Consider the following 12,102-nt stretch of genomic DNA (forward strand, 5'->3'; position numbering starts at 1 on the left):
CATCAGATAATGAAAGGACAATAAAAACAGACAAATTTATGCAACAAAATATTATTCATCAATTTGACAAAAATAGAATGAGCTACTGATGGATGTTACCCCATAGACGTGGTTTCAAAATGTTAGGCTAAGTGAAGGAAGCCAGTTGTAAGCGATGGTAATACTGTGTGATTCTTTTGACACAGAATGTGCAGAAAAAGGCAACAGGGGCAGCAGGAGAATAAGGAGTAAGTGCTAATGGTAGGGTGCTTCTGTTGGCAGTGATAGCAACATTCTTCAGGTAGTGGTGATGGATACACAACTCTGGAAATACTGAGGTCACTGAACTGTACACTTTAAAGTGAGTTTCATAGCATGTGAGTTCCAGCTTAAAATATATATATAATTTAAAAACAAACATCCTCTTGTGGATTAATAAGGAGTAGCTAACTCTCTTCCAATTGTAGGGTGATCAGATGTGCAAAACACAGAGGACCTTTGCAAAAAACATCCTAGAGTTAAGGACACCAAGGTCAAACGCAGGAAGAGCTGTTGCAATGTTCAAAACAGACAGAATTGTGAAATAACCGCATGTTTAAGTCCATGTACTATCTGATACAGTAGATTATTCTAAATGAATCACTATGATAATATGCTAAGTATTACCCTAAAGAGTTTATCTATGCAAATTGGTTTTTAACAGCCCTCTTTACTAGGAGAACAGAGAAGACTTATGTTCAGGCACACAGGGTATGGAGCAAATGCCAACAGTGTGTCAGGCACCAGGTGTGTGCTCTTGCAGCTTGGTTTGTCTAAATTGAAAAGGAACTCAAATTTGAGGTTATTTTAATGGAAGGTTTACAAAACGATGATAGCATTTTACTTGAGTTGTCCTCAACTTTTTGGCATCACAAGTTCCTTGGAATTGGATGAAAGCTATGGACTTTATGCTTTCCAACACGAGCTTGTTTGGAGGCAAAAATTCTGCCTCTGCTTTCACGGATCCATGCATACGAGCTCTCCTCCCACAGAACATACCCCTGCCAAGCTCCAGGCTGGACTTTGTACTTTGAGATAATTCTTTACAGACTCTGTTTGCACTGAAGTCCATTCTCCAGTTCCCACCACACACACCAATGAGTACCTCATGAACTCGAGACTGGGGATGGTTCCAGGTGTCCTGGTGGCCCAGGAGATCCACAGAGGGTTCCAGAGTCCCCTGGGAAGGAGAGTTGAGGGCCAGTAACACACCTTTTATCTTCACTTCAATCCTAGAGAAATCTACCTTTACCTGGTTCATAAGAGAACACTTCAAAATATTTATGGAAAATAAAATTAAAATAACTAATTAAGCAAAAGAATTAAAAGGCAAGTTTATTTTGGTGCCAAAAATTTTCAAAATCTATGCACATGAGACTTGATCTTCAAAAAGTTCATAGAAGATGTGTATTATGAAAAAATTTTGCATGGATCTCTAAATTTTTTGCCCCCAAATAAGCATATTTTTTTTCTGTTTTGTTTTTAAAGATTTGTGCATTTTACCTAAAAGTTAGAGTTGTACAGCAATAGGGAAATACTGAAACAAATCTTCTACCCACTAGTTTATTCCCTAAATGAATGCACTAGCCAGAGTTGGGCCAAAACAAAGCCAGGGGTCTCTTTCAGGCCTCCCACGTGGGTGCAGGGTCCCAAGACCATCCTCGATTGCTTTCTAAAACCATTAGCAGGGAGCTGGATGAAAAGTACAGCAGCCAGACTCAACAGCCATATGGGATGCTAGTGCTGCAGGTGGGGGATTAGCTTGCTAAACCATTTCATTGACACCAACATAAGGATATTTTAATTCCAATTCTTCACAAATTTTTTTGAGATTTACTCACATACTGGTCTTTTGCCTAAAATCCATTCTAAGGAAAGTTTTCTACTTGTTGAAAAGTCCACAAACCCCTTTATCAAATTTTCATTCCAGGCAAAGTTGGAACAAGCTTACCCAGGTGAATCACTCAAGAGCAAGTAATGGCATAGTGAGGAAGCAGTCACCAGTTCTGGGCTCATGGTCCCAAGGTTCCAGAGCAGAGCTCAGCATCCTGCAGGTACCACCCCACCCACGCCCCAGAGCAAGCACAGTCTGTATTCAGCAAATGAGAACAGGAAGGCTGCTCCTACAGAATCAGGTCAGGAAGAGAGGGCTCCAAGGTCACCCTGGGGACAGCAGAGAGTCCAGTTCAGCAAAGGAGCTGATGTGTACTGGGCAGTTTTACCTCTTGAGGCTGCAGGAGCTGCAAGCTCAGAGTCCAGTGATTAGGGCAAGAAGCGTGAGCACATCACTAAGCCAGAGTTGAGGGGACTTAAAACAGTCCATCTCTGCCTTGTAAATCTGTTTCCTATATTCCTGATGCAATGTCAACCTCTCCCTTCTCCTCCTTCTGTTTCTCTCCTGTCAGTCAGCCGGGCCTCCAGAGCTGGAGGATGGGAGGAAAGGGAAAGGCAAGGCTTCCATGGATTAAGGAGATTTAGGTGTGGCTTAGTAAGGGGATTATGGAGCAAGTGTCTGCTCTCTGATGTCCTCTCCCTGGGCTACAGGAAACCTCTGCCTTCAGGGGACAAGCAGGGCATCCTGAGCCTGAGGCAAGAAGTAAAGACTCCTAGGATGTGGGCCCTGCTCTGTCGCAACAGGTGTATGACGCCAAGTTCAGGGAATGAGGAAGAAGGTGTCTGTGTCTGGCACAGGTGAGCCAGGCATGAATGTGCCTGGAAAGGGAGGATCCTAGTTCTCTGGCCCCAGGGAATTGGACTCCAGTCTTTGTAAGCTGAAGGCACTGGGCACAGGGTAGGAAAGCAAAATCAACAGCACAGAAGAGGAACTCAAGCATTAAGTTGAGGTGACCTGTTCTGGAGTTTAGAAGATACAAACAGACCCAGACCCAGGAAAGTATATGAGGGAGCTCAGGTTTCTCAGTGAATTAAGCCTTAAAGGAGACATAGAAAAGTTTTGTCTGGAAAGTTTGGGAACATGGCTGTGAAGAATGGAAGATGGGGGGAATTACTGAAAAGTAAGTTTAAGGGATCTGGATTTGCCAAGAGGTACTGAGGAGCTTCTGGGGGAAGCAGAGATAGGAACAGCAGAAATCTTGAGCAAATATTAGGTGATAATTCTTGGGGCTGGGGTAGGAATTGCCAAAAAGGAATGAGAGGCATGAAGAAAGAATCTGTGGGATTTACCGATGGCAAGATAAGAGATGTAATGTCAAGGTTTCTGACCAGAATGCATGGGAGAGTAACAACTGCATGAGGAGACTGAGGGATGCCAGGAGGAGAAGATGGTCTGGTGAAAAGAGTTAGGTTTCTGAGTTGCAGCATTTATGAAGATGAGTTCCTCAACCATGGGGAAGTTGGTGCCCAGCAAAGATGAGGCTCAGTGGGGAAAGGGACTAATGTGTGCCTTGCAGACACAAAAGAAAGGATGAAGGAGAGTAGCAAATAACTTATACCGCCTAAACAATGTGGTGCTCCATTCACCCTATAGTTAAACCTATCTGGAATCAATTTCAACTCAGAGAGTGGAAGCATCCTGATGCCCTGGGGATACTCCCAGGAGACGCCAGTCCTGAGTCACTGAAGATCTACTAAGAGAAGTCCCCAATTTGTGCAAGTTCAAGCTCTCTCCCCTTTAACGCAGTTTACAAACTCCATCACAGCCCTTTGCTCCAGGGAACACCTTCAGAAGAATGCCCAGACTATATAGCCTCAGCATTCAGCATTTATCTGACCTTCCACGCTTAGCTAGGTCATGGATGGCACCGCCCCATATGAATCACTTTAACTATGTCTTTCTACCTCTCTGCTTTTATTTGCTCTTTTTTCATCACAACCACCGTTCTGTGTGTGTAGGCTCTATCCCATCTGTCCTATCAGAGCTTTCCAAAGGTCACCTCCTCTGGGAGCATTCCCAGAGTACCCAGCCAGAGGCAGCTTCTGTCCTCCAATCCCATAGCACTTGGTGACTCTCACAGCAACATTAGTTTCACATCTTGTCTTACAGCTCATAATCTGGATATATTACCTCTTCTACCAGGCTGTAAACATTGGGAACAGATACAGTCCTGCAGATTTGGGGGAAATGACTGTTTCCTGAGAATGAAAGTGGTAGAGACAACATTCATTGTCAAATCCATATATTGGTGAATACCAATGAATTCCTTCTTGGACAATACCTGTGATAGTTTCACACAAATCAGGTGTTTCTCTTAGGAGATCCAATCAGGAAAATGGTGCCAATGCAGATGAGACCACAGGAGAGTTAGAAGAGCCAAGAGACTTGCTGACAACACATTGCTAGCAAGTAGAAGAATTCTCACAACAGCCCAGGGCTCTTGGTGCTCGATTCTCTTTCCCCTTGAGCTGAAAAGCTGCCTCAGCTGAGGTTGCTGCCTACGTTAAGCCAAAGGCTTGGAAACAGGAGTTGGCCATGAGCCACCTGCAACTGCCTCTGTAGACACTGCTGTACATCAAGGCCAAGCATCTGTGTCAATAACAGAGGAAATGTAACCAGATCCTGCTGAGAGTTTCTTTGAAGATGCCAGGGTCTCCATCCATGATACCCTGTCAGCAGCAGGAACTAGATATGGCAGAGCCAAGCTGAGGTGACACCACAGGAACACAAAGAGAAAGGGCTGAATTAGGAAGGAAATAGAGGAGAAAAACTGGGATGTCCCAAATAGTCATGGTGGTCTAGTAGGAAGGAAAGTAAGTCCTGGATGGTCAAAACCAGAACCAGGGTAGAATTCCAGCAGGCACCCAAGGAGCCTCCACAGTCCATGTGAGCACCGGGGGGGTGGCTATGATGGTACAGGGGAATGTCAGAGATGCACATGAGTGCTCCCACAGAGAAAGGAAGGGCATGCAAAGGACAAACTACAGTCCTGGTACCCTCAAAAATGTTAGGAGAAATGACCCACTTTCAAGGGACACTAGTCCATGAGTCAGAAATGAAACCTAGGACCAGTTCTAAACCCTGGATGAGCTGGATTCACTGGCATGCCCCTGTCTTTTGTGAGTGATTTTTCCAGATTCTGTGAGGGTGGATTTCAGAACACAAAATGGAAGAGAGCACCTGGAAGAGAGGAAACGTTGCTGTGTGGTAGCCAGGGCGGAGAGAAGAAAGCTCACCCTTCCAAGCACACTGGCAGTGTTACTCTTAGTGCTAATCACAGTGACTGGCTGCCTTATCAAAGTTGTACTTACCTTAGTGCAGGGGAAGAGGAAGAGTTTGGGAGGGACCTAGAAAGCCAGGGCAGGACCCATTCCTATAGCAAGACAAAAACCTGCACTCTTATCCATCAGCCCCTTACATGGATGTAAAAACCACATCAGAATGTGCAATCCAGAATCCGCTCTCCTGAGCAAACTGTCATTATGAGTAATAATTATACCTTGGGGAGCAGCAGTGACTCAAAAGCTGCCCCCACCCCCCACTGCCACCCCCTCACATTGCTCAGAGCTTTGCACACAGTACAAAGAGGTCCTGGGGTGGAAGCATCATTCCCCCGACCTGCCACCACCACCACCACCAGACAGCTCTCAGAATACTCCAAGTGGTCACTCAACCCCAGGGCCTGGTGGGTAGCAGCAGAGTTTTTGCTGCCTGCAGAGTTCCCGAGGCCCAGATGCTCCTGAGCACCAAGGACTGGGAGAGAGGTGGCAGGCAGAAGTAAGCACTGTTTTCACCTGATGCATGTCTGTGAGCTAGCATCTAGAAGAAGCTGTCTTTTGCCTTTCAGAAGGTGGTTTATGTCCTCAGCACAAAAAAGAAAATCATGCTTCCTATCAGCTCAGGCACAGCCAGCCCTCAGTGTAAAACTATAGGAGAGCAAACACTCAAGGGATGTGTGTTATAGGGCTGTTTTATGCACAATTGAGACGGCTGTTAAGCTAGTACATAAGGCCATCTGGATGTCCCAGTGTTAAAACAGGTCCACATACATTGGTAAACATCCATGTTCCCAGGCCCCCAACAGCCAGCCTCCCTAGACTTCCATGATCCAACATTGGTGCAGCAGGGAACTCTTGATCCTGCTCAGGGTGATGGCCAACTTCAGTCGTGGTTGGTCCGTGCCCAGTTTTTGTGGCTGCTGATATTTTGAATATGTCTCTTTAGTATACCATTTTACTCCATCTGCACTAACAACGCTGCTACACCTCCTACCTTACAGATGTGGAATCCAGTGCCAAATGACCTAAGGTCATACAGGGGTCCCTGGGGCTGTGACTACGACCGAGGCAGACCAACTCTTGACCACCTAGCTGGGTGGGTGAGAAAGGTGCATCACTATTGCAGATTGCTGCCAAGGTCTGTCTCTCCCTCCTCTGCCCTGCTACAGACCCAAATAGCCTGTGACACTCCTGATATCCAGGCCAGCAAGATGGCTCTTTAAAAAAAGAAAGATCGATTTGTTTATTTATTGAAAGTCAGAATTATAGAGATATAGTAAGGGAGAGGGAGAAATCTTTCAACTGCCTGCTCAATCCCCAGATGGTTTCAATAGCCAGCACTAGCCAGGCCGAAGCCAGAAGCTAGGAGCTTCATTAGGCTCTCCCCAGTGAGTGGCAGCTACTCTTCCCAGGCCATTGGTAGGAAACTGGATTTGAGATGGAACAGCTGAGTCATAAACTGCCACCCATATGGGATGCTGGCATCATAGGTGGCAGCTTTCCCTGCTACACCATGTTGCTAGTCTCAAGGCTTCCCTTTACCATGCTCTTCCTGGCTTGTGCTTCTGTCCACTAGTCACCCTCCCTGTGGCCACCTCAGGACCTCCTCCACCTGAGCAGCCATGGCCACATGTTCTCAAGAACCAAGGCTTCTGGACAGGGGAAGAACTAGGGGTGGAGAGAACTATCCTGTGATGGGGTAGGAGTGGGAATGTGCACCCAGGCAAGCCTGTGTCCTAGCAGTACTTAGGGCCCATGAAGCTATGATGTTACCATGAAAAGACAGGTGCTAAGAGACATAGACTTCTCCTCGGATCCTCTAAATGAGAAATGTACGTAGGGGTTCAGTGGGAAGGGTTGGGCTGATATAGGAGAAAGAGGGTGTCTGTGAACAACGCACAATACCAGGAAAGTTATTCATAACAGCCTGTACCATGAAGATCTCTGAGCTGAATGCTGGGGATCATAGGACTTATTGGGTCTTTCCAGACTAGAGTGATAGGAAGAACAATGCCATCTGAAAGAACTACCTGGCTCCCAAACTAGCCCCACATCAACACTCACTGCCTGAGAAGGCTATTTCCCTTGAGATCCTGCAAAGGTTCTCCAGCCACATACAGGGAATGTTAGGATAAGCTGAGTGAAGCTGAGTGACATGTGTGCCTTTTTCTATAACCTTATCATCACAACTATGAGCACATATATCTCATTTAAATGTTTTTGTCAATGGCATACTTCTACTTTGAGGTTTCAATTTTTTTCTGGAAAAACCTGAAATACTGCTTTAAGGGGCTGAAGACAAAAAGCTTAACTCTGGGCAGAGAGTTGGGAAGAGTTAGCCACTGGAAAGAGGGGTCATTTATAACTTGGCTATTCCCACAAAAGAAACACACTTTCCATTTCCTCTTTCTCTTAAGAAACTCTTGACTTCCTCCAGGTTCCCCCTCAGCAGGTCCCTCATTTGTTCTTATGAATGCTCCCATTAAAGTCAACTGCCAGCTCAGGAGGGCTCTTGCTTCATCTAACCTCAGCATTATTTCTTGAAGAAGAAGCTCATTACAAAACTGCCAGTAATGACAGTCCAATTTCACAGTAAGTCAGGGCTGGAAAGACACTGTGCTGCGTGATTTATGTGGATTCTCTCCTTGAAGTCATTCACTGTTTCCCTTCTGGTAACCCAATGTGGAGGCACACTCTCTGCACCCAACTGCCATCCTCTGAGAGAACTGGGTATCTCCTCCTTTTGAAGCAAGACAGAGGAAGGAAAGGGCAAGACCTTAAGTTCAGAGAAATAAGCCAATCCCAAAGGACAAAAATGATATTTCTCTCTGATATAAGGCAAGCTTCATGCAAAATGCAAGATAAGTAGATACATAGGAATGCATAAGCACGTATATACATATATTTATCTAGAGGATACGCATAATGTAGGCAAGCATACCATGAAAGAGAGATACATTGTAGTATGCATCTCTACTTCTGAATAAAAGATGGACTCCCAAGGAAACTGTTAAATATATTTTGAAAATAGGATGCTGGATTTTCCACCATTGTCTAAGCCTACACTAACTAACAGAATGACAGACTTGTGACTACTGCTGAAGGACTATACTAGTCTAATAATGTGGGGGATCACTGGTGGGCAGGCAGATAGGGAGAGTGGAAGGGGAAATCCTGGAGCCTACAGAACTGTATCATGAAAAATACAACTTAAAAACAAATAATAATAGCACTCCTTCCATGGTCCCAGGATTTACCTCCTTTTTTCACTCCAAGTTGGACCTTGTACTTCCTCTGAGACTTGTAAGTGCCCAGTGAATACAAAGGGCACTAAAGGATCACTCAGCACTTGATGAGGCTGTTCTGGTTATGCTCTTGGAGGTGTGGCAAGCATTTGCATGCACTGGGCAATGGACAGACATGATCCATCACACAACCTGGATGAAGGCGGCTGCTTATCCTTAGTTCAAAGGAAGATTCAGAGGCTCCAAGATGCTAACTAGCTTACACAAATCAGAACCCTGATCCTTGCACACCTTCAGCTTTGTACACAAATAAGTTGACCCAGGACTTGATTTTTAAAAATCTATTTACATTCTACAATAGCATAGTCAAGATATGAAGAAGCCTAAAAATAGAATCCGGGATTTGGTACAAGATAAATATGTCTGGAGACAGTTCTCTTCCTAGCATGGCACTGACTGCAGCTCTCTCTCAAAGCAGCATGGCCAGATAAACATTGAATAACGGCTGAAGATAAGTATGTACCAAGTACTGCATGGGATATACTTATGCTGGAAAATATATTCAATTCTCATCTGAAATTCAAACAGGACTGTTGCGAGTTTCTATCTGCTAAATCTGGCAACCCCAACCTGCAGTGGAAGCATGCTGGGAAGTCATGCCTGGCTCCAGGTACCAAGTATTGCTCCATCAGGAGTTGCCATGGCAGCGGAGCATGCCTTCCCAGGCCCTCTGGAGCTGTCTGCACTTACCTCTGCGGCTTCCTCTCGCCCATGCACTCTCAAGGCTGGGAACAAGCTGAGCTACTTTCAGTTTCTTGAGTGTGTTACTTCACGCGTCCCTCTCCTCCTGCTGCCTCTAGCCTCAGTCTCTTCTTGAGTTAGGCTTTGTGTTTACAGGACTCTGTGCTGTTCCCTTCCTTCTTCCCTTGTCTGGCTAATATTTTTTGTTCCTGCAGTTCTTGACTTAAGTCTCACTCTTACCAAGAAGACTCTAGCTTGTCCCTCACCAGCTCCTCTCACCAGTCTTCAACACTGTGTGGGTTACAACCTGATCCTTCCACGGCAGTCCCACCCCCTGGCTGTATGGTCCTGGGGTCAGGGACCACTTCACATTTACCTTGTCTGCCCACATCTACTCTTAGCTCCTGGCTGCAGATCAGAAACCAGTAGGTGCTGATGGAATGAATACAGAATATCTCAGCCAAAGTTGAGTCTCCCGAATATGACTACTTCCTTCCTCTCTTCTGTCTTGAGTCACTTTTGCAACACTATGTCTTCCTTCCCTCCCCTTCCCCCACCCCAGAGTAGCTGAGGCTTGGGTCAGCAACAGCCCTGGACTGTGCCAAGCAGCCTGGACTTGGGGAACCAGCATGGCACTCACCACCCTGCTGGTGCCTGAGCACTGCTGCCTCAGTGGCCGGGGTCCAGCTAGAGATGGGCGCCAAGCTCTTGTGCTCCTGGCTTCAGAGTGCTCCAGCCACTACAGCCCTTGGGTCCCATCTTCTACTCCCATTCTCCCACCAGCCTTTTGATTCTGCCAGTGGATTTTGCTTCTAGTTGGGGGGTGGGGAGTCCCATGTCATATGGTTGGGGGTTAGAACAGGTGGCTGGGCCCTGCGGGTCTTCATAACATCACCCATAAGCTCCAACACACCCACCCAAAGCTTCGCCCCCGCACCGCCTGCAGCCGGAGGAGGTGGCAAGGACTTAACCCTTGCTCAGCATTAAGAAGGCAGCTTCTCAAAAGAAGCCGTGTGGCTAATGTTCAAACTTTAATCCACCCATACACACACACACACACACACACACACACACACACACACACACACCACACACGCACAACTGGACTTGTGCATCCCTGGCTCTCATAGAGTCCAGCGAGGGCTGAGTTCCGAATATGCCCCTGGCACGGCGAGTGGGGCGGGGGAAAGTGACCCCCAAGGAGAGGAGGAGGCTCACCGGCTGGGGAGCAGCAGTAGGGGCTGGCTTGGGCGGAGCTCTGGGCAGCAGCCGGAGCTGGACACTGAGAACGCGGCGCGCGGCTCCTGGAGCCCACCTTTAGGGCAGGGCCCTTCTGAGTCTTCACACTGGGACCCCCTACCCCGTCTCTGTCGTCTATGTTACGAGGACAACGAGGAAGAAACAGCTTTTGGTTTTAAATAAACTCCAAAAATAGAACCCCTTTCCGCAGCGGAAGGCTCGCGGGCGCCCGGCACGCACTTGCTGGGTCTGTGGCTGCCTTTCCAGGAACTCGCAGTCCTGTCCAGGTACCCAAATTCCGGAGTTGTCACCGCCACCCAACCCCCACCCTAGTCCTCCAGTTACTGGCCCCCTGGTGCTCAATCCCCAATCGCCACAAGGGAGGACTCACCGAGAGGGAGATCGGGGCTCCAGCGGAGGCTCCAGGTGAGTCGGGGGCTGCGGCAGGTACAGGTGAGGCAGGGGCTGCGGCAGGTAGGGTGCGCGGCAGCCCGCGGCCGTGGCTGGCTGAGTGAGAGGGCTGACAGGTTGGTGTTTTCCCACTCCAGCTCCAGGCTGTTAACCACACCCCTGCTCTCCTCCCCACTTCCTTAAAGGGTGGGGTATGTTGTCTGTGTGCCGGCTACAGCCTCTTACCATAAACTCTGAAATAGAAGCTGCCACCCAATTCCCCTGAGCTACCTGGTTTACCTGAAGGGGAGTGGCGGGGAGAGGCGGTCTGTGCTTCCCCTGACCCCCAGCTAGAATGGACTGCTTGGATGTTCTAGGCCCCTTGAAACAGGCCCACCCCTCAATCTCTCACACTCCACCGGCAGCGTTTTGAGGCCATGTTTCGGAGTGGGAGCCCCCCACCACCATCCTGAAGTGGCTTCAGCTCCCTTTCTAGGGTTGCGAGATGAGCAAATATCATGGGGCGAGGACAAGGAACCCTGTGTGGTACATCAGAGGGCGCATCAGAGGGCAGCCTTTTGTTGTTAGGGAGGCTGGCCACATTTGGGCAGGATGGTAAGACTGGAAACAGGACCTCCAGGAGCCTGGCAGCACTTCTGTCCTATCACCAGAAAGAGACTAGACTTTCTCTTGAGTGGGAGACTTGTCAGAAGGACAGCAAGCTGGGATGCACTCATTGCTGCCCAGCCGCCAACTTCCTCTGCAAAGCCTCTTGCTCCAAGCCTCATTCTGTGTCCATGCAGGACTGGGATCCGCATCCTGGGACTGCTGCTAATATAGTTCCAGTTCTAGAGGGTGTTATTTGCAATGCAGTCTCTGGGAGTGGCGCCCCCTGAAGTTGTGCAGTGTTACACTGCTAGGCGACATGTGACAGCCAGGTGTAAGGGACTGCTTGGATGACACTGCCTCAACTTTCCCCAGATCAGTTGTCCTGGGAGAACAGCAAGGAAGACCAGCATTCAGTGATCCTGTTCAAGTACCAAGTACTGTGTCAAGAAAGCACACACTTCATGTGATTGTGCTAGAATTTGGAGACTTGGATTATTTAAGAAAGCTATCCAGGCAATAGCTTTTTTTCTTAACATATAAGCAGTGAACTCGCTGTAGTTTGTTTTGTTTTGTTTTGTTTTGTTTTTTAACATAAATGCCTCTCTGGATCAGCTGAAACTCAGGATCCCTGAAGCTGAGGCCCACCTGTGCCAATCTGGCACTTGGTAGTTCATATGCTCTGACCGTT

General features: G+C 47.6%; 1 protein-coding gene across 2 annotated transcripts in view; it reads right to left on the reverse strand.

Annotated features, from left to right (window-relative positions):
* Positions 1–10,955, reverse strand: part of PTK2B (protein tyrosine kinase 2 beta) — a 114,515-nt gene extending 103,560 nt beyond the window's left edge. Inside the window, exon 1 of one of the 2 annotated variants that reach the window (XM_040966437.1) lies at positions 10,807–10,955. The gene's annotated coding sequence lies outside the window, so the exon portion shown is untranslated. The remainder of the gene's footprint in view (positions 1–10,806) is intronic. The other variant, XM_040966439.1, reaches the window with a different exon arrangement.
* Between the last annotated feature and the right edge of the window lie 1,147 nt (positions 10,956–12,102).

Source organism: Ochotona curzoniae, unplaced genomic scaffold, assembly GCF_017591425.1.
Source record: "Ochotona curzoniae isolate NIBS_2020 unplaced genomic scaffold, NIBS_Ocur_1.0 scaffold_4505, whole genome shotgun sequence".
NCBI classification, from domain to species: domain Eukaryota; kingdom Metazoa; phylum Chordata; class Mammalia; order Lagomorpha; family Ochotonidae; genus Ochotona; species Ochotona curzoniae.